The 27,385-nt window shown below is 37.3% G+C and overlaps 2 long non-coding RNA genes across 3 annotated transcripts; both read left to right on the forward strand.

The window, feature by feature from the left end:
• Window positions 1-8,161: 8,161 nt before the first annotated feature.
• On the forward strand, window positions 8,162-10,262 carry LOC146141061 (uncharacterized). 2 transcript variants are annotated; one of them, XR_014501344.1, is made up of 4 exons: window positions 8,162-8,326; window positions 8,745-8,808; window positions 9,192-9,256; window positions 9,648-10,262. It is a non-coding gene; the product is annotated as an uncharacterized LOC146141061 (long non-coding RNA). The 2 variants fall into 2 exon arrangements; XR_014501345.1 differs by having other exon boundaries at window positions 9,651-10,262.
• Window positions 10,263-12,272: 2,010 nt separating this feature from the next.
• Window positions 12,273-14,324, forward strand: LOC146141062 (uncharacterized). Its single transcript, XR_014501374.1, has 4 exons — window positions 12,273-12,380; window positions 12,801-12,864; window positions 13,517-13,578; window positions 13,994-14,324. It is a non-coding gene; the product is annotated as an uncharacterized LOC146141062 (long non-coding RNA).
• Window positions 14,325-27,385: the final 13,061 nt, after the last annotated feature.

Below are 27,385 nucleotides of genomic sequence, written 5' to 3' on the forward strand. Positions count from 1 at the left end.
TATGCAAGTCGCGGTGGGGGCAAAAACTAGTACTTCGCATCAAGTAGTGACTCTGATACGAAATAATCATACCTCAATATATTATGGTATGCCCGCAATAATCATACCTCAATATATTATGGTATGCCCGCAATAATCATACCTCAATATATTATGGTATGCCCGCAATAATCATACCTCAATATATTATGGTATGCCCGCAATAATCATACCTCAATATATTATGGTATGCCCGCAATAATCATACCTCAATATATTATGGTATGCCCGCAATAATCATACCTCAATATATTATGGTATGCCCGCAATAATCATACCTCAATATATTATGGTATGCCCGCAATAATCATACCTCAATATATTATGGTATGCCCGCAATAATCATACCTCAATATATTATGGTATGCCCGCAATAATCATACCTCAATATATTATGGTATGCCCGCAATAATCATACCTCAATATATTATGGTATGCCCGCAATAATCATACCTCAATATATTATGGTATGCCCGCAATAATCATACCTCAATATATTATGGTATGCCCGCAATAATCATACCTCAATATATTATGGTATGCCCGCATACATGCACGAAACGCTGTTAAACATCTTGCTTTCACCTTATAAAGCGACTGAAAATTGTGTTTGTAAATCAAGAGCTAACTGTCCGAAGCCATGCTTATTTGCAATACTTGTTGGTTATTTAACAAAAATAAAAAAATGTTGAGAATCTCTCGAGGCGTACACTTTAAATATGTGCGTGTTGTTGATTTATTTGGTGTTTAAGTTTTTCTGTTGAATTTACTGAAGTTTGTATGGTTGCTACAAGCCATATTTGTCAGTTAGTATTAACATTTAATTGTGATTAAATTGTATTAATAGCAACAGGTTTTATTATCATTGTTTAGTATTTGCTAGCTAAGGCAGCTTTTTAGTAAAACCTTCTTGTTGCATTAATGTCTCAACTGAGCTAGAAAGTTATATTAAGTTTTTGTTGGTTTGCATTAATTAATTTTTACTCAATTTTCTAAAGTCGTGAAACGTCGACGTTACTGTTATAATTACAGGTCGTCATTAGGCGAACACAAAACATTCGGATTCCGACACCGAATTCTATAATACACAGTCGTTAAGATGGACATTAACTCGGTAAATCAGTGGCAACATTCGGCCAACAACAGCAACAACAACAGTCACATCATCAGTGAAAGTCAAGCACATCGCGGCGCACAAAGCAACCCGGCCATCTTTTCGCAGAACGTGGGCTTTTCTAGGAGCTATACACGTCCCTTTCAACCTCCCGCCCATTTCAACAACTCTAGCAGAAACCACGATTTTTGCACGTGGAACAACGCAGAATACAACCGGCAGCAGGCCAATTGTAGTCGGCAGTGGCAGAACAACAATGGCCAAACCTTCGCCGACCAAACCCAACTAAACCAGCAGACAGGCTACAACGCCAACCAGCAGGTGATCCAGTACAACATCAACGTGGGCAACTTGTCCGACCCGCAAACCCACGTGAACCAGTTGGTATGCTTACAAAAACAGCAGCAGCAACAACAACAACATGAACCGCACAGTACTACCCCACTGCAGCTCCAGCACAAAATGATGAATGGCCAGCTTTATGAAGTCTACAATCAAAACCCGGTGTCTCTAAACACTCATCAGTTCGTCGGCGGTGTGCGGCACACTATAGCTGATGTACATCATGGAACCCTCAGCACCCAGCCGTATTTTCGCAGCAACAACGCGGATTTGTCGCTGAAAAACCACCCGAAAAGTAACCAACACATGAAACCGGTTAAGTATGGAAGCAATGTCTGTTATGAGGACAATAAACACATTAACTTGTCGTCCACGAAGCCCTCACCGGTTGTGAAAATCTGCGAACGACAATGTGCTTCTCATAGAGGGCAGCGTCATCGCTCGTTGCCATCAAATCAACAGCACAGTACTTTTCACTATCGAGCAGCGGTTCCAACACAATACCAACCATCACCCTATCAACACGCAGCAATACCAACGCAGAATCAACAACTGCCATCTGCTTATTCAACGATAGCAACTCCGTTCGAACAGCAACCCCGACAGTATTCAACGATACCAACTCAAAGTCAGCAACTTCCATTGCAGTCTCCATTAAAGCAGCAGTTGTTTAGAGAGCTTCAACAAAAACAAAATCAACCGCGCTATACTCTACAGCAATCACAACAAACTGAAGAAATCTCCCCCCAACAAAACCAACGATTCTCCCATACAAATCAACAGGAATCCTTTATAAACCAGCGAGTATCTCCCCAAGTTCCAAATCCACCTCCACAATCATCCCCTCGACTTCAACAGGCACGACTTGGTGAGCAGTTGACACTTGTGTTGTCTTCCGGTAATTTATCTTAAGTGCTTAAAACTAAAAATAAATAGATATTCGACATTAACTATTATTTGCTTGATTAATCTGATGATGGCATAAGAAATTGCCGAAACGTTTGAAAATAAAGCATGTCGCTTTTAACGTCTATTTGGGCCGTTATTTTCACCATTAAACTTATATCCTATTTATTTGTTAAATTAAAAGTCACTATTTAAAAAAATATGACTTAAATTAATGATATATTTTCTTCGATTAAAGGAAGGAATCCCGAAACTACATTTAAACTCTAACACAATTAAATGGATTTGCTAATACCCCTGCTCAGTTGGTAGAGCGACGGTCCCGACTTGACCGGAGGTCGTGAGTTCGAACCTCACTGCAGGCTACTTGTTTTCCTAGCCTGCCCTGCTTGCATCATTGATCGACAGATTTGACGAAGAGTCTGCAATGGCTTTCGGTATACTATTGTTAATACATTGTAAGCATAACTGAACAATATCACGATATACCCTAAACTTTAAACAAATATTAGCGAATTTAAATTAAGGTCGTTAGGTTAAGGCGGTTTCCAGGTTAAGGCGGTTTCCAAGTTTTTGTGTGTTTGGGGGGATGGACTTTTGTGTTCAGAGCTCGGTACTGTTGTTTTCTTAACTTCATGTGTTACTCTTTCAGACAGCGACGTGCACAGCACAACAACACGTGCTGACTTTCCTCGCGATTTGACTCTAGACAACCTAATAGAGGAAGTGGAAAACTTAAGCAAGCCACAAATAAATCCGAAGGACAAGTCTCAGCATCAGAAGAAGTCGCCGAACAACGAGAACTGCGACGACATCCAGAACGCCAGCTACATCGCGTTGCAAGGCAAGGTCGATTTGAACAGGTGCAATAGATTAACGTCGCATGAAGCCGCCGCAAAGACTGCAAGAAACAAAACGTTGCGACAGTCACATTCGCTGGATTTAGAGCCCCAAGACACGATCAACACAACTTTCATGCGATCATGCTCGACAAATACAACAAAGGAGCGAGGTTGCGACGACCTCGTGCTGCCGCCAACCGTCTGTCGGTTCCTGGGAAACGACGTCAGACACGTGAGGTCACGCGATTACGTCATGTACTTGTTGTCAAACGACCCGCGGGTCGCCGAGGCCGCCATAGCTGCGCATCTCCAAGAACGCTTCAAGATGTTCGTGTGCGTCGAATTTCCGCCTAGGAGTCCTTTAAGCGACGGTAGAGAAACTAAGAAGGCTTTCTGCCTTGTAAAGAACGCGGGCGACGTTTCTTTTATCGTCAACTTGTACTCATGCACCAGTGTACGGATGGTGCTGGTAGTTCGTAGGATGAACCAGTCCGCCAAAAGAACAGTTCAAAATAATAGACCAATCCCTGAATTGGTTTTAACCACAACAGCAAGGGACAAACGCGAATCACCGATTCCATCAGGTTATTTACTGCCCAGTTATTTCCCAGATCTACCAACTGAGCTAGCTATAAATGTCCAGGCGGTTCCAAACCAGGAAACGCCCCCAACACGCCCCTCGCCCACCAAAGAGCAGCTGAATAATTCCATAAATGAAATTAAAGCGGGGCAAACTGAACCACAAGCTCCGCAGAACTCGTCCATCGTCCACTTCCTGGGCAATGACTTCAGCGAAGTGAGGTCACGCGATTACGTCATGTACGCACTGTCAGACGACCCGCGCGTCGCTGAGGCCGCCATAGCTGCGCATCTCCACGAAAGCACCAAGATGTTCGTGTGCGTCGAATTCCCGCCCAGGAGTCCGTGGAGCGCCGGCGCCCGTGAAGTACCGAAGAGCTACTTCCTTGTAAAGAACGTTCGCGATGTCTTGCGTATCGTCAACTTCTACCCATGCACTAGTGTACGGACAGTGCTGGTCGTTTGTAGGATGAGCCAGAACACCGAGATAAAAGTACAACAGACCAGGTCATTCCCTGAACTGGATTTAACAGACGAGGGCAAATCACCGATTCTGTCAGATCTTGTAAGGCACATCCCGGCCTCTGGTCCACCGGCTGAGCAAGTTACAAGCGTATCCGGGGATGCGCCCCACACAAGCCCCTCTTCCAGCAATCAACAAACCAAGAGTTCAGCCCGGGAAAACACATCACAACGAGTAAGCCAAAGTTCAAAGGTCGTCGTTTACAGCGCAGAACCGCCCCCTACATGCCCAGGTCCTGTTAATCAACAGCAAAGCAGTCCAAACCCTGAGGAAATAAAACGACAAGATTCAAATGTGAATGTTTCAAGCGCAGAACAGCCCACTACTCGCCTCTCACCAACAAAATTGCCGCTAATTAACTCTATACAAGAAACTACAGTGGAGCAAAGTGAAGACCAAGTTCACTTGTCCTCATCTGTCAATCAAACTCGGCCGCCATCTTGTTCTATTGAAAGCGAAGAAGAGAAGATGACGCGGATCCGCAAAGAGGTCGAGGCGCTGCTCAACGCTGGCAAACCGGATTTGCGGAAAGCGGCGGCGAAGCGATCGCGTGGCGACCACGAGCCTCCCACCCTGGACCGCTTCTGGCGAAAGTGGAAATCGCGCGAAATCGACGTCGACTCGAGAAGCACCATAAGTGACGTCACAATCCGGGACGAAACTCCGCCAACCGCAAAACTACAAGATTGTGTTCAGAAACGCGTCCTTTCCGCTCCAGCAAAAGAAAAAGCCCAGTCGAGTTCCCCCAAAATAAATGATGACGTCACATCTGAACGCGATGACGTCAAGATCGAAAGCGTGATCATCAGGGTGGATCCCAATGATCTCGACTATGACCTTCACCGCTACCTCAATGACAATCCAGTTGACGTTAAATCTGGTCTTAATGACGTCATAGGCGGGCAAGATGACGCGGGAGCCGATCAAGATGACGTCACAGCAAGACGCGATGACGAAACTAAGCGGTTAAATCCCGAAATGGCCGCGCTCAATTACGGAAAATCAGCGAATCAAAGCAAAGACGCCGAAATTGTTAACTTACGGAAACGGAAAAGGGCGTCGATGAGAGCCGGTTCTTGCCGCGCGCCACGCCTCGACCTCGTCTACAGGAGCTACCTCGACTCGTTGCAGCCGTCGCCCATTGTTCCTCGACAATGCGTGCCTCGTGACGTAACAATCATTCCATGCTCCGTTCGCATTTCCGACATTTTTTCGTTAAATAATATCGCTTAATTCGCCGCATTGTGCGCAAAAGATTTGTTGAAAAAATGTGTTTGTCTGGAGGTTGTTAAAAATTTTATTTAGATAGTTTAATCAAAAAGCTTTTTATTCACACTATAATAACAAAAATGACTACTGTAGGAACAGACATCTGGACAAGACCATTCTGTGACTATTGAAAAAGACAACGATACATTCTTCAGAAATTTGATGTCTATAATAACAGCGCCTGTATTGATCTTTGCGGTATTAAGCCTCAGGCAGTGGATAATTAGTAAATACGGCGTTTAGTGTTACTGGTCTAACTATTATTAACCTGACTAGCCCATGATAGAGGTTATCACGCGGGCTTAAGCCGTAATAAAACGAGTTATCCTAAGTTCGTATAAGTACAAAAACAATCAAATTCTGCCCTGTATAAATAGTTTTATAATTTGCTAAGCTGGCCAATTAACTAATCTGGTAGCTTCCCTAAATGTACCAAAATACTAAAGATACAATAATATCAAATACAGTGACTTCGGTGCACAATCTACCCAGCAGAGACAGAAAGAAGATGAGTAGCCAGAGCAATTATATTAGTTCCCAAGTCGCTATCGCCATTATAACCCGTTCTCAAAAAGCCTATGGGCTGACCGTACTTTGCTTTTCACCTATACTTATCAAACACGCTTACTGTAACTTCACCGTGCGTGCGGCATGTCCCGCTAAGGTTCGTGCAGTTAAAACGTGGCTTTGGGCATGTTGAATCATTCATCGTTTACCAATAAGAGCTGCTGGGGGCTCTTAAGCTAGCTTAAAAAATGTCCTGTTATTTACATTCGAAAAATTGCAAAAAAGAGCTCCGCTTTTAGTAAGTCTGGTTGCGACAAAAACTTGATCGCGTACCTGCTGCATTTAAATAGTGTTTTCCACAGCGAGTCATAAGTGTTAAAAGCAAAAGCGACTGCCTTACAATCAAGGCTGCGGAGTAGGACTAGGAACGACACCGCAGCCTTGCTTACAATATGCTGTTTTTGGCGACTGTAATAGCCGGTCTAATGACGCAGGGCTACGGAGTCGGTAAAATATAACCTGTGAATAAACCTAAGTTTGACTCCCATCAAATGTGCGATGTTTTACGTCCCGCATAGGTCGTCAACAATATAGCAGGTGTATATACTATAATTATACAGCAATCCACTCATAGAGGTTGTACTTAAGTTTAACCCACAATACAGTGGCTGGAAAGTATGCCACAATACACAGTTGCACCTTACAGTTTACAGTTTGCCGAAATGGTATCATGCGCACGTCGGACTCGAGACTCGATTAGTCTTACTCAAGTCCGACTCCGCATCCCTAACAGCAATAAAAAGGAAATCAAAGCAATTGATATTGAAAGATATCAGCAAGCAAATACGATTCCACCTTTATAATTCACACTTTGCTTATCAGTTTCGAAATTCGGTACTGCGCATGCGCACGTCGTATTAGGGACTCGGGTGGTCTTATACTCTCGAGTCCCCAGTCCCAAATCTCGAGGCCTGACTCCGACTCCACAGCCCTTCCAGGAAGGAAAATGGAATCGAAGTGATATATTTTACACTTTAGCAGCAAGCGGATACGTTAAAATGAAATGTACAGAAATCAATCGTCCGTTTTAAAACCTTTAAACGGCGACGAATAGAAAGATGATTGAACACGCTTTAACGATGATAGACGTGGTACACGTAAAGATGCTTTATTGACAATGGGACGTAAACCTGCTGTTGAAAACACGTTTAAATTAACACCACGTCAAATTAATATTTGCTGTGGCACTTTGCTGTACTTTGCCTAATTTAAAACATTTAGCTTTTTGATTCAATACTGAATTCCTGGCAATTACATGTTAAAGATATATATAGCTGTATATTATTTAAATAGCCCAATGCGTCACAAGACTAACTTACAAGAAAGTTAGTCACATCACGGCATGGTATTTCCTTCTTTGCAAAAAGCTGCCAGACACGTTTAAGCGTCATTCAATATTCAAGTGTTTTAATAAACAGGAAATCAGCTAGTGAGAAGGGTGTAGGGACAAACTGCGATTTCAATTCAGTCTGCAGTTGTGTTTTTCCTGTGAACAGAATATTACTTAAATTAAGAATTTTCGAGAGATTGCCCAGTTCATAATTTGACACAAATGATTTGACTTGACTTGAGTTTTATAAATAAATAACTGGTGTCTAAAGAAAGGTTTCCTTAAAACAAAAGTGTTTTTAAAAAAATTTTGTTATAAAATTGACTTATTCGTCTCAACTTTGTACCAAAAACAATTTGCTTGCTGCACATTGCGTTTGGTTATTTTTAGTTAAGTAATTGTTCACAGTCGGACGAGTTTATCAGTTTTATTAGTTTAACGTTTTATTTCAATTCTTTTTATGTCAATGACTGGACTTTAAATAAACTTCTTTAATAATAAGTTGCCTGGGACTTGTTGTGTTTTGCACATGACTTGACTTGGACTAAATTCGTCTCAAAAGAAGTTGTATACAACGTTGGTCCTACCACATGCGTTATGCTAAAACGAGTTAAATACTATGATGACGTTGCTTGTATCTTTCAGTGATAAATCATAACTTCAAACAACCATCCGACTTTAAGCAAATTAAGCTCTTTCTGTTGACTTACAACGTTATAAGTAGGCCACAGCGAAATGAACAAGCTGTTTTTTGTTGCTGTTGTGTTTGCTGTACTCTTGATGCTGGTAGAAATAGCGATGTCTCAAAATCGCGGGTGGGTAAGTTGGGCATTTACATAAAGATTGTAATCGCATTGCTTTATTTTGACCCTATGAACGGACATAAGGCTTACGTGATCGCGCTTCTTATTGAAGAAAGTATAAAGATGCGAGAAAACAAGTATAAGGTTCACAAACACGGAATACACGCTAGAATTTTACTGGCGCTGCGATATCTTTATTTTGACTACCCAATGTTTTCTCGGAACTCTTGGTACAAAGTTGACTTGGCTATGTTGCCTTATACCTTTATGTGATAAATTACCTCACCGTTTTCAAAAGGTTGCAAATTACTATTAAAGTCAAAATGACATGACTTTGGCTAAAGCCATTTAAATTAACCCTGGCCCAAAGTACCGCACTTTAATCATTGCCCTCTCATAATGTAAACAAAATTGTCTTACAAACTTTCAGCGGCCAATACGGTAAATTCAATAGACTCGGCGAACCAGTAGACGATGACGACAAAGGTTTCATGGTAAGTTAAAGCTAATGCGAATACTATTGGAGGCTATTGCTCTGCTTAATAAACTAGGTCTTAAGAGGCACATTTATGTAGTTCCTTGAAAATAAATTATCAAAACGTATTTATTCAGATATGTCGATTTACTAGACCTTTTGAATTTGCCGTTAATTTTCAAGCTACATTACATTATTGGTGCATACTGTACACATTTAAGACATCATTTTCATAATTATAACTGACGGATAAAGTTTATTGTATAACAATATACACGTGTTTTCTATCCGAATTTGACTTGTCTTTTGTACCACCTAAGCTGTTTAATGTTTTCTGCTATCGGGAATTACAAAACTCAATCTTTCAAAGGTTAAAAATTAAAACATTGCCGATTTTTACAGGCAAATCTTGGATTCGGAAATGATTTTAATTTGGGAGATTAATAATCATCAAACCATCAAACTGTGTAAGTCAAACTTCTGTTTTATTCACCTATAATTTCAACATATATGAATTTTGCTTAAATTGAACTAACTCAACTCAATATTATGAGCTAAGTGATTAATCACGTGATGTGGCTTAAATGAAGTTTAGCATATTTGTAACACAAACTAAATAAAGTAGAAATGGAACGCCTAAAGTATTGTCAATTCTGCATGAATTTTGATAAGATAAGCAAAACTAATAGAAACAGTATTGAGTCATCTATATCTTTAGCATGTAACTAAATCAATCAAACAAAAAAACAAATGTATTTTATCGAAAAGCTCAATGCTTTTGTTTAGGCAAAGCACAAGTGCCACAACCCATTAAAAGTCATATTTGTCGTGGTGTTAATTTAAACGTGTTTTCAACAGCAGGTTTACGTCCCATTGTCAATAAAGCATCTCTACGTCTACCGCGTCGTCGCTAAAGCGTGTTCAACCATATTTTTCTACATCGCCGTTCAAAGGTTTTAAAACGGACGATTGATTTCTGTACATTTCATTTTAACGTATTCGCTTGCTGCTAAAGTGTAAAATATATCACTTCGATTCCATTTTCCTTCCTGGAAGGGCTGTGGAGTCGGAGTCAGGCCTCGAGATTTGGGACTGGGGACTCGAGAGTATAAGACCACCCGAGTCCCTAATACGACGTGCGCATGCGCAGTACCGAATTTCGAAACTGATGAGCAAAGTGTAAATTGTAAAGGTTGTATTGCCTATAGTGAAATATTTTCCAACCAGGAAATTTGGTGATGAGCATATTTGCATCGGACTCCAGACTCGGGTAGTTTTACGCAGTATTACTAAAGTCCCAAGTACCGACTCCCAATCCGCAGCCCTGACTGTAAGGTAGCAGTTTTTGCATTTTATCACTTATGACTTGCTGTGTAAAACATAATTATTTAAATGTGATTGTTTTACGATCATGTTTGTTTCGCAGCCCAACTTCCTAAAAGAGAAGCTATTCTCTATGTTTTGACTGTAAATAAAATCTCGACCTGGAAATATTTACGTTGAAATTTCGAGACAGTCTGAACGGTGATTATTATCTTCCTTGTTATTATCACCAGTTCACAAAACTGAAGTAATGGCCAAATTAATTTCTTTGTTATCCTTGACATTATACCGTTGTACACGTATTAGGGCGAAATACTTTATAATCAAAATACTAAAGGAAACAATGATAGTAAATACAGTGACTGTTACATTTAATAATTGGATTAAATAACTAAACACATTCGAGTCACAAAGACATGAAATTTGTCTAAATGACTTAAGTTAGGCCAAGTAAGTTCATTTACAAGACTTATATCAAGTCAAGTCTTAAGAAAACAGTGGCTTAAGTGCACCATAAGTCAAGCTTTTGGCATACCCATTATAGCACTATTACCAAGCCATATTACGTAACAGGAGGCAATCAATGTTAAAGCAAATATAATTTAGTTTTATCCCAAAACACTTAATCCAGTTTTTGCTATACATTTTTCCTAATACCGATATAAAATAGATTTTCGAAACTATTAAGTAGCCTATACTCCTGTGATTTTAGGGAACACCTTGAGGTCGGCGGTCCCATTAAAAATCATGATTTATGCTGCATAGCAGTCTATAGGCCTATAACACTGAAAGTTCGGCTTTCATAATATGACTGCCACATAAATAGTCGTTCACGTTTATCGTCTTGTGCGTGGTTCAGAAAACTTCAAATAGCCCAACGCGTCATTACAAGAAAGTGAGTAGCAGCACGGAATGGTCGTTATTTCTTAGAAAAAAGTTGCCAGACACGTTTAAACATCGTTCATCATACAAGTTTCAAACAGGAAATCAGCTTGAATGAGTGTTGCTAGTGGAGGAATAAGGGTTAACAGCGATTTCAATGCAGTTGACAAGAAATGGGGTAGAGAAATGTCAAAAGGCTTAGGTAGAGAAATGTAAAAAGATGCCTTACCCAGTGCAGTCATGACTTAGATCAGGGGTGTGCAACCTTTCACACTGCCGGGCCAAATATGTGTATTCGTATTAGACCACGGGCCACTTCCATATATTTCGACTACCTGTTAGTGACTATCACGAAAAGAAAACCATTTCGTTTTTAGTTTACTGCGAATCAACGGAAAAGATTTTAAAATCATTTTTTTTAATTTTAAAGTTGGCTTGCTTTCCCAACCACGATATCCAGGTTTACTTGAATTAAGTTTTGGCAACCCGGAGTCCATTTTTAAAGTGTACATTAGTCAGTTCTGGCCGATGAGGGGATTTGATAAGCCCGAGTTCAGAAAAACTTTTTCACACACGTACATTGAACCGAACAATGCCATCTTTAAAGCGACAAAATTTCTCAACTGTGGAAACTTATTGAGATAACTTATTCTTTATTGAGACCAATTTTTATTATACTATTGTTATATGGACCACAGGTAGCTATTCAAAAGCATTTCAAGAACAAAAAATTTGCAGCGCTTAGTGCAATCAGGTTGCACGCACCTGACTTAGATCAATGACTTGAAATAAGTTCATTTAAAGACACCAATTTCAATGACTTGAATCGATACAAATATTTGGACTAAAATGAATTGACTTGACCCAAGTCATTTTGACGACAACTATAGGTTTAAAATAAAATCTAATTATTTTTTTTGTATTTTTTTTTATGTTTTTTTTTTTTCTAATTATTTTTTTTGTAATATAATAGACTTGTTTGTCTCAAATGTTGTACGTAAAACAAAATTTAACTACGATTTGTCTGTTTTTTTAGCTCAGTTATTGCTTATATAGTCGGCCGCATTTATTACTTTTATTAGTTTACAAGAGGACTTCTTCAATAATGACTTGACTTGGACTAAATTAATTTCAAAATAACTTGTGTACAACACTGATCCTATCACATGCGGTATGGTAAAACTAGTTAAATACTATGATAGCGCTGCTTGTGTACTTCAGTGATAACTCATATTTTTAACCAAACATCCCATTTTAAGCTGGGTAAGCTCTTTTTATTGAGTTACAACGCAATAAGTACGTCGAAATGAACAAGCTGGTTATTGTTGCTGTTGTGTTTGCTGTAGTCTTGATGTTGGCAGAAATAGCAATGTCGCAAAAACGGGGGTAAGTTGAGTTTTTGCATCGCTATATTTTATCCTTTGTACGTACAGAAGGCTACGTGATATTAGCGCGCTTTCTAACTGAATAAAGTATAAAGATGCACGAAAATCAGTTTAAGGTCCACCAATATGGAATACACGGTAGCATTTTACTTGTGCTGCGATATCTCTATTTCGACTACCCTAGGTTTTCTTGATACTCTATAGCTACAATGTAGACTTGGCTATGTTGACTTATACCTTTACCGTATGTGCTATATCACCTCACTGTTTTCAAATAAGTTCAAATGATTATTAAAGGCAAAATGACATGAATTTAGCTAAAGCCATTTGAACTTAATCCCGGACCAAATGCACCGTTTGTTGATAATTGCCTTCTCATAATGCAACCTATGTTATTTTACAAACTTTGTTTAACCTTTAGCGGCCATTACGGGAAATTTGACAGATTCGGCAAACAAGGAGATGGTTATCACAAGGACTTCATGGTAAATTGATAAATGCAAATGCTATAAAATCCATCGCTGTATTTGTAGTTAAACCAGGAGGAACTGCCGGTTGGAAGTAATAACGTCGTCTTACGAGACACACTTATATAGCCGGAAAATGATTGTCAAAGCTAAATAAAGACGTTGAGATGCGGACTGGTATCATCATCATTAGTCGTATCATTACCGCTGTACCTGCTTTAACACGTGAATGTGCTAGTTAATGCTCTCCGAATGATTAGAAACTTTAAAAGAAAATAATTGCGGTTCACATTTTATAACGGAGGTTGAAAAGATTTCAGTCACAATAACTGATGATGATACAAGCTCGTATCGAAACGTCTTTTTCAGATGATGTCGATTTACTCGACCTTTTTGGATTTGGCATTAATTTTTAAGCTACATTACATTAATAGTTCATATTATACTTCTACAAATAAATTTTTATATGTTTATTAACTCACCGATTAAGTGTTAAGTTTATTGTATAACAATATAAACGTGTTTGCCATCCGAATTTTTCTCTTCCTTTGCACCACATAATCGGTTTAATGTTTTCTTTGACGAAAGTGGTATCGGAAATTCTAAATATCGCATCGACGACACTCAATTTTTCAAATGTTGAAAATTAAAAAATTGCCGATTTTTACAGGAAAATCTTGGATTCGGAAATAATTTTAATTTGGAAGATTAATCAGCAAACCATCAAACTTCGTGAGTTAAACATCTGTTTTAGTGACTTATGTTACAACATGCACTTTTGCATTTATTAAAGCTAACTAACTCAACTCAATATTATGGGTTGCGGAATTAAGTGATTATTAACGTAATATGGCTCAAATGGAGCAAATGGAGTTATTTGTAACACAAACTAAATAAAGTAGAAATGAAACACCTAAGAGTGTCAATTCTGCATACCTTGCATTAGGATAAGATAAGTAAAACTAATAGAAACAGTATTGAGCCATCTATATCTTTAGCATGTAACTAAATCAATCAAATAAAAAACAAGTTTCAGGATTTCAGTATTTAATCGAAAAGCTCAATGCTTTGGGTTAAGAAAAGCTCAAGTGCCACAATTTATTTAGTCATATTTGTCGTGGTGTTAATTTAAATGTGTTTTTAACAGGTTTACTTTCCATTGTCAATAAAGCATCTTTCCGTGTACCACGTCTATCATCGTTAAAGCGTGTTCAATCATCTTTCTATTCGTCGCCGTTTAAAGGTTTTGCAACGGAAGGTTCATTTCTGTAAATTTCAATACAGCTTACTCGCTTGCTGCTAAAGTTTAAAATCGATCACTCCAATTTCTATTTCCTTGCTGGCAGGGTTGCGAAGTGGGGACATGGAAAATGAGTAAGGCATCTTAAGAGTACCAGAGTTCCGAGTTCGACGCGCGCGTGCGCAGTACCAAATTTCAAAACTAACAAGCAGACTGTAAATTGTAAACAGACTGTAAATTGTAAGAGAAAATGCATTAAAACGCAATTAGTACACCGAAAGCCATTGCAGACCCACCGAATCTGTTGATATATTCGGTGAAGCCGCAGTGGCTTTCGGTGTACTAATTATACGTAAGCCGTAATCGTTGGTCAAAAAGCAGCTTCAGAAGGGCTAGACCTCAGTGGTTAATGTGTGTTCATGTGTCATTGAATCATGTATTGTTGGTATTAAATTCATATGACACCTCTATGAGTGGATTGCTGTATATCCACCATGACGCAAAACATCGCACATTTGGTGTGAGTCTTACTTGGTTTTTATTTTTATGGCCGTAGTCAAACTCCGGAATTGTACGCAGGTTATATTTAACCGACTCCGCAGCCCAGCGTTGTTAGGCCGGCCATTTCGTTTTATTACTTATGGCTCGCTGTGGAAAACACTTCTATTTAAATGCAATACTTGTCACAGCCGAACTTACTAAACGCGGAGCTATTCTCAATATTTCCAACGTGAAAAAAATCTCGTAATCTAACAATACGCACAGTTCGTTTAATATCGATTTAATTCAGTCAACTAAGTTCAAGTGAAGTCTTTTTTAATAAATAATAAGTCAAATTATAATTACGGGAATCAACTACAAGTCAAGTCCTTGTCATGAAAAGTCAAGTCATCCAAAAACAGTTACTTAAATACACTAAAGTCATGTCAATAAGCGATTTGCAGCGACGTGAATTACCAGAGGATGTTCGTGTGGAAAATGTTTGCGTGTACAGGAAATAGCTTGCATGTTTTGGAATGAATCCAACATCGTTTTCGTCTTCGTTAGTAAAATAGCATTACAGTAACGCGCAAAGAACAAAACTCATGTAACATGGCTTTTAACTGTTTTGTGTTCGAAACAGTTTCAAGCGCACACAAAGTATTATATTTGTTGGTGAATATAATAGAAGTTTATCAAGCAGCACAACGGCTTTTTACGGCTGTAAAAAAGCTGACTAGTTCAATTTAAGTTAACCTTGGATTTTCTTACTTGTGAAATGTGTTTATGCAGTTGACAAATAGTTTGTGTGTTAAACTTCGCACATAACGGCCTAACATTTGTAAATAAAAGATAGTTTAGACCTGGCTTATGCGGGTTCTCCAATGCCTATTGCAGTTGAACTTTGCACATAAGCAAAAAAGACTATTCCCTGGTATACAGTGTATAATTTAGAGTTATAATTTAAATTTCCGAATTAAATGCATAAAGTTGTAAGTGCACTACTATACGTTAATAAACGTTACTTCATGACATTCAACTTGCATTGGTGTCTTGTTTGTTTGAGACAGACATATTTCTTTAGCGAAATAAATTGTTAAATGAGATTTGCAATTTATTACTCGGAAAATATGAAAAAATAAATCTAAGCTATCACTTGCATAATTTGAATAAAACACGCGTTTTAACACACACAGTAGTAAATTTTTTTCGGCGATTTGCGCGAATCGTATTTATAGTTTTCGGGGAGTGTTTAGATATATGCTGTCCTTTATATAAGAACAGAATAAAGGGCCTTGTTCAAATTGTTATTTTTTTCAACCTATAACTAGATGTAAAAAGCATTATATGGCTCTCATGGACATACAACCAAGAACATTTGGCTTTTATGGCTCCCTTGGCTAAAGAGGTTCCTGACCCCTGTCTTAGAGAAACACTGGGGTATGGGAACAGAATTGCGTTTTTCTCTGTAAAAATCACCGTGACACGTTTAAACTTTTACTCCGAATTCTAACAGCAGGAAGCCATTGTGAGCTTCGAAGGATGTCGGTCTGTAGCACAAGTTACTCGCGTTAATAGCGAATAAACCAACACAATTTGCAGTTACGCATTAGTTATGAAGAACGAGTTTAAGTCGCTCCAGGAGAACATTTCGCGGAAATACGAGTTTCAAGAAAAGAATTATCACATGCGTTAATACAGTGCTTCTCAACCTATGGGTGGCTGTTTTATTTGGTTGGGTCGCCGACCGCAGTATAGTCACATGTTTATACTAATTGAGGTTGGTTCTGAGAACATTTTTTCTTAAGAAAATTAAGGAAGCAATACAAATAATGTCTTGTAATAATTATTAAAATTATAAATTATTTTTGCTAGTGCGTATTTTTTGTTCACTTACAAGAAGCTAGTTTTTATTTCGCTTACAAGAAAACAAAAAAAAAAATTGGGTCGCCAAAGCTTAGTCGTCATACTTCCGGTTAATATTTGGGTCGCCGCGAAATAAGGTTGAAAAGCACTGCGTTAACATATAACAAGATTATTATTTTCGTGGTAATTGATTGGTCATTTTAGTAATAATTATTCAATCAGATGATTTTTTTATCTAGGTAAACAAATCTATTTAGCTTACAAGCTACCCACATCGAAATGAACAAACTGGTATTTGTTGCTGTTGTGTTTGCCGCCCTTTTGATGCTGGCAGAAATAGCAATGTCGCAAGGAGAGTAAGTTCTGCATGGAATTAAATGCTAGAATTAAATCAACTGGCAAGCTTATACCTTTCTGTTAGATTTGAATACCTGTATGGTAGTAGTGCGCTTTTTAACCAACTTCGTAAAATAAAATATGCAAAAAATGTAAGGCCGCCCAATATTGAACACCTTAACATGGTGGCTAGTTCAAAACCTCCAATCAATTGACGCCAAGGCTACTTAAACATAAACGCACCCACATCTTGATTTAAACATGGTCGACTTGAGTGTTGAATCAAAAATGCATGACTATGTCTTAAGTCATTTCGGACCATAATTAACCCTTTTCGAAATGCAGTGTGGAATACTTAACAAACTTGCTGTTTTACCTTTTAGAGGTGGTTTCGGTTTGATGGACAGACTAAGCAGACCAAATGATTACTACAGAGGCTTCATGGTGAGTTACTATACTTACACTACTGTACTGTACTTCAAACAAGGAAAAACTGTCAGTACAAAAGCGATGAAGATATCGTATAAGTTTAGATCATTAAAACCTCCTATCTCACTTATTGTTAGGTATGTTTCAAACAATGCAAGACATGCTTGATGCTTGTTGTTTTTTAAATCACAAACATATTTTTTTACAGGAAGAAAATGAGTTCGAAGATAATATTATTCTCGGTGATTAATTACCGAACCATATAACGTCGTAAGTATGTATCATTTAAATTACATCATACTTCTTAAAAAACATAAACTAATTGAATTTTCTATTATGAGTTGATGGATTAAGTGATAAAGATTAAAATTAAGTTTGATATATGTTTGTTGGTTGTATATAAGCTGCATTAAATCAAGTAATAGCGAAAAGTGATATTCTACTGACTTGAGTAATTTTCGGTTTACTAATTTCTGTACTTAGTATTATTAATATTTGTCATTGATGTAAAAAGAAAATGGTTTGTTTTTCACCATTCGTATTCAGGCAAATTTTTTTACTTGAAATAAAATGGTGACTTTGTACAAACACGAAATTTAAACACGAAAAACAAAAGTTAAAAAACTAACATCTCTTTAATTTATAAAATGCCGTGTATTTAAAAAGAATCTCAACGCATGATGCAACCTTTGTAAATCAACCACAAGTTCACTGTTTAATCAAAGAGTTGAGTGTTGTAATGCCAGCAATGAACGGCATACGCCACAATCTATATAATGACTCGCGTTTTCTATGCATATTTGTTTAAACAGGTTCACCATTCATCGCCAATAAATCATGTTCATGAGTTCCCTTTGGTCGTCGTTAAAAAGCTTGTTCAACCATTCATTTAGCACTGATTCACGCTTAAACGCTGTAACGAACGAATAACGTCTATGATCTGGATGAAGCGTATTCGATTGATAAAGTAGTAAATCATTTCCATTTATTTCCTTTTTTTATTTTTATTTTCCTTGACCTAGCTGCCTAAACCAGTCACAACAGAACTTTTAACACCCGAATGTTAACACAGTTGTCTTATTTTGTATCCTTTTATGCTATCTGTACTCTGTAGAATCATACTTGTTTGTATTAGCTTGGCGCTGTAGGCTAATCAATGATAGAGGAGCTGTGTTGAATTTTCGAATTTAATTTGGATTCCTCAATCTGGCAATACGCACGTTGAAATGTCGAGATAGCCTATTTAATTCTAAGTGGATGAAGTCAGATAGATAACTTGCTTTAATATTCAGTCAACAGCGCTTTATAACTGGCTAAATTCATTTCGACGTCATCAATAATGTATTTAACATTGGAAATTTGCACCCCCGATGTATATATCATATCTCTTTGTACATCAAGAAAGACAGAAGAACATCAAAATGTTTAAACTTAAATCTCCTATAAGCTTAAGTAGACGAAACCACAATAGTAAAATATATTGAATCTGATAACGCCTGAAATATAAGTGACCGGTCAAACAGATGTAAGTCTGTTGTTTGTAACTCCCTGTCGCAATTTAAAATAGTTAAAAATATTTTCGTGATAAAATTGAGCGTTAACCATTTACCGCAACCCGCTGCTTTCTTCCTTTGCTTAAATGTTGTTTTCGTTTGGCTTTTTTAAAAGTAAGCTATTCCATTCTGCTAAGTATGGTTTTTGGTTGCAAGACCCATAAGCTTCCAATCTTGTCGTGTTTTGTAAAATACCGACTTATTGAGACGTGAATTACCAATTGGTGTTCGTGTAAAGCAAATTGTGTCGACAGGAAATAGTTTGCACGTTTTGGCATGAATTCAACATTGCTTACGTCTGCATTAATAACTAGCATTAAACAGTAAAGCACAAAGTAAAAAAACAAACATGTAACGTGGCTTTTTATTTTGCGATTAAGTTATCACTAAGTTGTACTTTGTGATAGAAACTAATGCAATTTACCTTTGCACATGCGACCCCTGCCATTGCGTTATTGTGTCTCATTAAAAGTTATTTTTCAAGATTGCTGCATTGAATACATACAATAGATTGTAAAACTGCCTTACTGTGTTTAGCTACGTTAATAAAGTCATTTCCAGTCGTTCAACATGTACTGGTGTCTCGTTTGTTAGAGACAGGCGAACTGTTTAATTAGGTTGAAACGCCTTGATACCTTGCAATGCTCAGTAAAATCACCAAGGGGTTAAAATAAATGTATGTAGAACGGCTTTTTAAAAACAGTAATGACCAATAAAAACACTTTAAATGTGTAAGTACATAGAGGATCAAAACACGTTGGTTGAAAGGCAAACTTGTATAAAGTTTGTTGGAGCCCACTCTTAAGACTTTGTTAATTTCAACTTTAGCAATTGGCATGGAAATTAGCAAACTGATATTTATTGATTTCTCCGGCTCCGATGTTGCTAGAAAAAACGAATAAGTTGCTTCACGTATAAGTACTACATTATATTGGGGCTCATGGTTGGCAAAAGTCCTACACGCCTAGTTATAAATTCTTTATTTACTTGTCTTTTACGTATATCCTGTAATCCAAAAACCTAATGCATTAGGCGAGTAAACATTCCCTTAAACGTCTCCTCGCATTTTAGTTGTAAACTTCGTCCCTTGGGGGTCCGTAAACTACTTTTTATAGGGGGTCCATGAAGGTCTAATTGAAATATTAGTGTTTATTTAAGAAGTAATCAATTTATTAAAGAAATCAATTTAATTAAAAATAAAACGGTTTTGCGCTGAATGTATTTAGACGCCATTTCACTTTCACAATTTTGGACCAAAATCAGCAAATTTATGAAGTCTATTTGTACTGTGACGTCAATTTATGCCGTAATTTTTTAATTTTTTTTTGCCTACAGTGGTCCACGCGAGATGAAAGAAAATTTTAGGGGTCCGCGGTAAAAAAATGTATTTATTTAACTTTATGCGATTCTACTTGTAACAGCTTTCATAGCGGTTTGAATCACCGTGTTACGTTATCGTGTGTACCTTGATTTGCAAATATATACTCAACGAGCAATATCAACTGAGTGAATGACTCTGTCCAGAGTCCAAGAAGTTAAGGACAGGTATTTTAGCGGCCTGTTCTTTGGAGTGAGATATATACATTAAGGAACGTGGAAGAAATTTAGGTAGCCGTGGCCTCGCCTTACGGGCCAGCGCCTTACTTGCAACCCGCAAAGCTAAAAGGACTAACACTACATTACACCATTCATCCTTTATATATATAACAACACCAACAGATAGAGTTAACTGACCAACCCTGCATAAAACCGTTCATTCTACACCAAAGCGTATAAATAACACTGACATCTACCACAATACCAATAATAACTAGACGGGGGTGCGGTTGTTGTGTATTTTGTCATGGGGTATACTTTTAGGGCTTAGTGTTTTATTTCAATTAAATTTATTTTATTTTATTTTTCAGGAAGTATTAGTGGGCCTTTATACAAAGGATTATTTACCAGGGTTACTTTAAACTAATTATTAATTTCACTTTGGTTCGTGGTTTGGTATATGCGTCGCATGTCTATATAGTTTCCTAAAAAAAGCAAAAACAGATATGGGCCGAAATTTTGCAAGGTTATTAAATCTGATACCTTAAGTACCCCATTTTTACTTCGCTTTTTTTTCAGAGCTTCGTCAAAAAGCAATGTTGTGTGTTGTGTTCTAAATGGATAGACTGAATGATCAGCTGGAATTTATGTCATTATAAACAGTAAATATGCGAAGGCGAAATCTCATTTTATTGAAATAGGTCAACGTAAGAAAAATCCGTAATTTGTTTATTAGTGAAAATGGCATACCTTTAAAACCGTTGCAATACGCGCGATATTTACCTTAAGCATTTGGCGGTTAAACCGCGCAAAAATTGACTAAGTCTGCCATACAAACTACCAAGCAAAATCGCGTCTCAAGTGAGCACAATTATTTATGTATTGTCGTGACAATAAATTCAAATATGCAAGACATTTGGGGAATGATCGCAATATATATTTAATAAATACAATTTACGTAAATAATGCGCACCGCCATGCTATTTGGCCAGATAACATGTTTAAAAAACAAATCTATTTTAATTGAAATGGTTAACACCCCTGGCTTGCTATACTTTTGCCAATAAATTACTAAGACGAGCCGCTTCGCACAATGAAAGTTGCACTGCTGGACAATAAAGCGCAGCAGGCGTCGCTTCGCGAGCTGAACGAAACAAGCCAATATGACCGAATTCTGTATTAAAGTTGTACTACCGCTAGATAGGAGAAGATAGCTACGGAGAGCTGAAACGATGACGTCACAAAATTTTGGGTTTTTTGTAGGTTTTAATCGATAGTCCCTAGGGGTGCAGACTATACCTTTTATACACACCTAAAAAACACTCTACGGCATGTTTGAAAATTTGAGAATTATAGGATGTATACTTTTTTTATAAAGCTTCGGACAAAAATCGGTCGGAAACATTTAACGGCAAAAACAAGATATGTCCCGAAAATAAATTTTCGGCCCATATAATAATCAACGATAGACATTTCCTACTACAAACCCAGAAAGCATTTTCATGGTAATTTTCTTTCAAGTGTAACTTACTTACAAATGACAAAATTCTCAATAACAAAATGCCTTTTATTGCAAATAGCAAACCAAACTAAACTGAAAAACAAAACGAAAGCAGACCCATTGATTAATCAAACAACAAGTAAAGCAAACAAAACTTGTAGGCTACATCAACAAAGCCGAAAACTAACTAATTGCTACTTTTCGCGAACGGGATAACCGCAAATTTACGAACAAAACAATAACAATATAATGTTTTATTATTAAATCTAGGAGTAGCCCACCAATTACAATAACAAAAACTGAAAGCCTATATAGTGGCACTGTTTACAAATATCTAAGTTCTAACTAACCTCATGAAGCTTGATTGTGCGTAAGCTTGTCAACAGTGAAATGCAGCTTCTCAACATTGCCACTTGTTTTCAGTCTTGGTATAAGACAAATATCAAGAATTATAATATATGCCCATAAAATCATGCAGGTTACGAATATGGACCTAAAGATGAAAACAAGGCAATATTAGTTTTTTTTAATTAAGCTTGGATCATAGTAGGAATAGCATACAAATGTGAAAATTTCCTGCCAAATAATAAAGGTAAACAGGTTAACAATGAAACAGCACTTACCAGGTCGGCTCGGTAGTGCAATTCAAATTTCCCTCTTAAGCTTTGCAAACTACAGCCGAACACGCCTGTTTGATTGGAATTATATTTACACCAAGCAGGTTTTAGCAAAAGTCGACAAAAAGGTGCAGAAATACAGTAATAATTACTTAATTGCTTAAAGCGTTCGCTTGGTTGTCGCTAGCCTAGAGCATTTTTACGAATACTGAATTCGCTTAATGCTTGTACAACACACTAGAAGAGCTGGACACATATCACATAGGTAATCACTTTTCCTGTTCAAAGAATTAGATTTAAAAACTATTCATCCCAAGGAAACCATGCATATTATGGCAAGTTACGCCGTGTGACTTCAACTCTACAAAGTGAGAGTTTTGTTAACTTAAACTATAAATGCTATTATTTCGAGCAATTATGCGAAATCTCTTTTTATGTACTTAATGCGTCACGTATACCCGTTTCAATCAAAAGTTTTCATTCAAAACAAATTAAATAAAATTTGGCGCGATTAGACTAAATTCAGTTAGAATTTGCGCACGAGTTCGCTCGAGAACTACAAGCGTTTTTAAGATAAATTGCTTTATGACGTCATGCCATGACAATACTTTGTGACGTCATCCCCAACAAAATTTCGTGACCCATAACAAAATCGTAAATACACCTCTACTGTAATTAACAACCAAATATTGTTAGGTGGTTTGTAAAATAATTGAACCTAAATCCGACCGATTTTTTTAATTGCTTCCTGCCTTTAATCAGCAAAAAACGCAGGTGTGAGCAAACAGTTGAAAGGTTTACGCCGGTTGTCATTTGGCTTGGCAATTCTATATCAGCTAATACCGCATGCAGACTGTTGAATCATAAATACCAAGCGTGCATTGTGTGGCTACATCCGAATTGGCAGGCCTACAGTTGTAGCAGGTTAGTATACAGTACAGTAATTGTTATCAACTGAGGATGTATGTTTAGTTTAATTCAGTTGCTGCAAATAAACAGTGAGATTGATTAGATTTAAAGGAAAAAAACGAATTTCTATGTTACAATGACTGCGCTATTTATTTATTGTAGACAAGTCCTACTTCAATTTCATACCAGTCATTTATGGTTTCGGTAAATGACTACATTTGTTGTGTACTGTAAGTGATTAAAAAGCGTAGGCTATGTGCCTTTTTAACACTTGTCAAACAAAATAGTTATTACCGGCACCTTAGTTTTAACAAGAAATGCTACTTGTATATTATATTAATTACTTGATGCGCAATAACTGCAGTGATAGCAATAGTAAGGTAGCTTTAGATCAATTAAAGCTTTTAAAACAAAATATATAAATGTTTAAGTAAGACCAATGCTAAAACCGCGATCCCTGTCGTATTTAAATCAGGTAAAACAATGACCGCATACATTTTTTATTAGAGCTTAGTTTGCCAAACAGTGACTATAAGTATGTTGAGTGCTTTGATTGTTGCTTATCTACTGAATAGCGTCCAAGCCGATCTGGACTTCAAACAAATCGGCAGAACTTCCAATGGCCGACCACAGATTTCGAAGCGGGACCCTCAAATGGTGAATATACAGAAACGTTGTTTGAGTGAAAAATTTATCCAATCTTGTATGTATGTGTACTGTGTTATCACGACCTTCTGGAGTCGTACTTAGCTAACGATAACGGCACACCGGATGCCTTCGGAAAGGTTTATCGAAATCAGACGGCTGGGGCAGGATTATAAGGCAAGAAAAGTCAGGCTTTAAAAACAACTAGCCTGCGGTGCGGTTCGAACTCACGACCTCCGTTCGTAGCTGTACCGTCTCTCTATAAACTGAGCTACACAGGCTCTGAGGAAAACACGTCGAGAAACGACCATAGCACCATTGTCTACTGCATCCACTATAATGTAGTACAATTGCGGGTTATATATAATAAGGTTATGATGAAGATATCAATCTGAAGAATTGTACTTTGATCTTCCTAGTTCTGAACTAGGCACGTACGTTATGTGTGAACTGGACGACGCTAGCGTTTTGCGCCAGACGCTAACGCTAAACAAAACGCGTCTAGAGTGAACCAAACAAAACGCGTCTAGTGTGAACCAACCTCAAGGGGTCGCGGAACGTAAACGTTTCAACATGGTTTCATCGATTCCTATTTTTCTCTAAAAACACACTGGTTTATAGAACAAAAAGAAGGACTAACTGACTGTTTCAAATTTCCTTCCAACCTTTGGGGGTCGCGAAACCAGACGCTAACACTAACGCCAAAGAAAACGCGTCTAGTGTGCACCAACCTTAAGGTGTCGCATAACTATTTAGTTAATTTAGTTAGCTAGGTTATACTGTGCGTTAAAGTAAGTCTGCATCCATATTTAAAAAGGTTAATTTTCTAAAAATACAAAATTTACCGGCACACTTGACAATATCTATAGAGGTACACAGTATGCCACGACAAACAATTAGAGATTAGCTGCTTTGTGGACTTTACACCTTTTAAACTCTACAACAAGATACATTGAGTGACCGTTGGGTTTTCTTGGCCGCCTATTACAGGTATTCACATGGTTAGGATTCATTGAGAATGGCTCTGAACAAGTTTCGCCAATACTCTAGTAAATTGTAGAAGCAATGCAAAGACATGACGCATATTTATTAAATTTAAAATTATTTATTATAATGTATTATATTTTGTTCGCTTACAAAAAGTTCAGCGAAGAGAATTATGTCACCAAAGCTTCGCACTTGTGGGACGCGTACCACAGGTTGGATGTTTGGAACCACTGCTCTAAGGTTACGGGTTTTTTTGGCAACCGCTTGATAATTACTCTTGTCATTCGTATTACAAGAAACCATTTTTTTTAAACCAACCTGGCCTAGATATTTCGAACAACAAATAGTACACCAGTAGTACAAAATGGTTCGAGTGACGTTATGGTTGATCAAAACTGACGACTTCAAGGTGGCTAGATCACAGTCGATCTCTTATGCATGAATGTTTTTTTTATTATTTTCAAACAGGTTAGATCAGCATCAGTGGCCATCCCACCTACACAGAACTCTTTTGCGAGCGTGTATTACAATGTCGGCTTCCAGATATCCTGCTACCAGGGATGGTATTACAACATCGACACCATCACCAACATAATACTCTGGTATGGCAAGTATGGTTGCTGGTGCGGACTTGGCGGAAGCGGTTCCACAGTGGATGAAATTGACAGGTTTGTTACCATGCAAAATGCCTGGAATTGGGTAGCTTAAAATGTCAAATTGTATCAGAATGGAAAAATGTTGGATTTCGAAAACATATACGTATGTATTTATTTGAAAACCTTTTTACGGACGACAAAATATTTTATTAAAATATACACGGACAACTATAGGGATGTTCCTTAATTCCAAATCGTGTATCGGTATTTTTGCAAGTTTTGGTCTAATAACCGGGAAAAAATTACCTAACAATTATTACTAGCATTTCAATTTTATATTTATTTTGCCTTTTTTACTACAATATTAATATGTGGTATCGTGTCGGACGGACTTATTTCTTCTAGAATCTCGGCAATCGCATCAGAATGAAACGTATTGGACAATTTTTCTTATTTTTTTTTTATTTTTTTTTCTTAAAATATAATTCCTGGTATAGAATGCAAAATATACCAAGATTTTTAAACAAAGCAGACTAAAGATCATACAGCTGTTTGTATTATTTACCTTAACTTTGCCTTCCGGCAAAGGAAGATTTTTTGCACGTTTATTTTACAGTACTTAAATCTCCCAATCATACCCCTTCCCATATATATATTTCAAGAAAGCTTTAAATAAAAATAACTTGAACCCTACCATATAGACAGAGACTAAAGATACGACAAGGAAATTAGATATCAAAGAATATGGATTTGAAATTGCTTGGTGATCCATCAATCACTTTATTGGTTTATTATTATCTTTCCTAGAAAAGCTTGATTAAAATATTTCATTTTAGTTGCTGCAAAGTCCACGACCAGTGCTACGGAAATAGATCTGCTGAATATCTCAAAGGCAGTTGGTCTGTGTTTAATGGAGTGAACGTTCAGTATAGCGTTACGTGTCAAGGCAAAATGAGCAGTTGCCGAAGTATTGAACATCCGGTTAAGTAACAAACCGAAAATACTGACTCAAGTAGCACGCCCAAACATTACAATTACGACCATGTGGTGGACGTTTTGGTTTAAAGTTGATAAAATACGCCAAACTTTTGTTTTAGATTCCCTTGCAATAAAAACACGTGCTAGTTGCTGTATTGTTTTGCACGTCAATTATTATAAAAAAAACTGTTTTTTTATTCGCCCATATATACATGAACTTTTTCGAGGTGTACTTTTATTGTGTGTCCTCTACAACACCTTTGTAATACCACCCGCGATGTAATAACACTTTTTCGGTTTACTAATTCGATTTTAAAGATGTGCGAAGTTGATCATTTAACTTAACAATATTTCGATAGTAAGTTTCTTTGAAGATAACCTGAAATATTAGTTGAAGTTCGCTCGGTAATAATCATATTATACTATATCGCATTGAAAACACGTTACACTGGATTCATTAACGTTGGTATACGGCCAGATGAAAGACATATTTTCGTGTTGTATCCCTTCTCCCACAACCTTTTTCAGTTCGCGGACCACTTTTAATGCAAGTTTCATTGTGCGACCCACAATAAGAAATGACCAAACAAATAAAGTTACATCAAACCTGCGTATGTACTACTGGCGTATGTACTAAAATAGTTGATTCGACACAACACATCTTATTGTTACGTATTTGTGATATTATTGTATAAATGTTACGTAATGGTAATGCAATAATTTCCCGATCTAATAGAAAACTTTAACATTTAGAAATACTTCGACCCACCTGAAATAGCATCGCCACCCACCAATTGGTCGCGACCCACTGGTTGGGAAGCACTGCCTTATACTACTTTGAGTCGTACATGCCTGTCTTACTTGTA

Source organism: Ascidiella aspersa, chromosome 6 (assembly GCF_963924565.1).
Source record: "Ascidiella aspersa chromosome 6, kaAscAspe10.2, whole genome shotgun sequence".
Classification (NCBI taxonomy): domain Eukaryota; kingdom Metazoa; phylum Chordata; class Ascidiacea; order Phlebobranchia; family Ascidiidae; genus Ascidiella; species Ascidiella aspersa.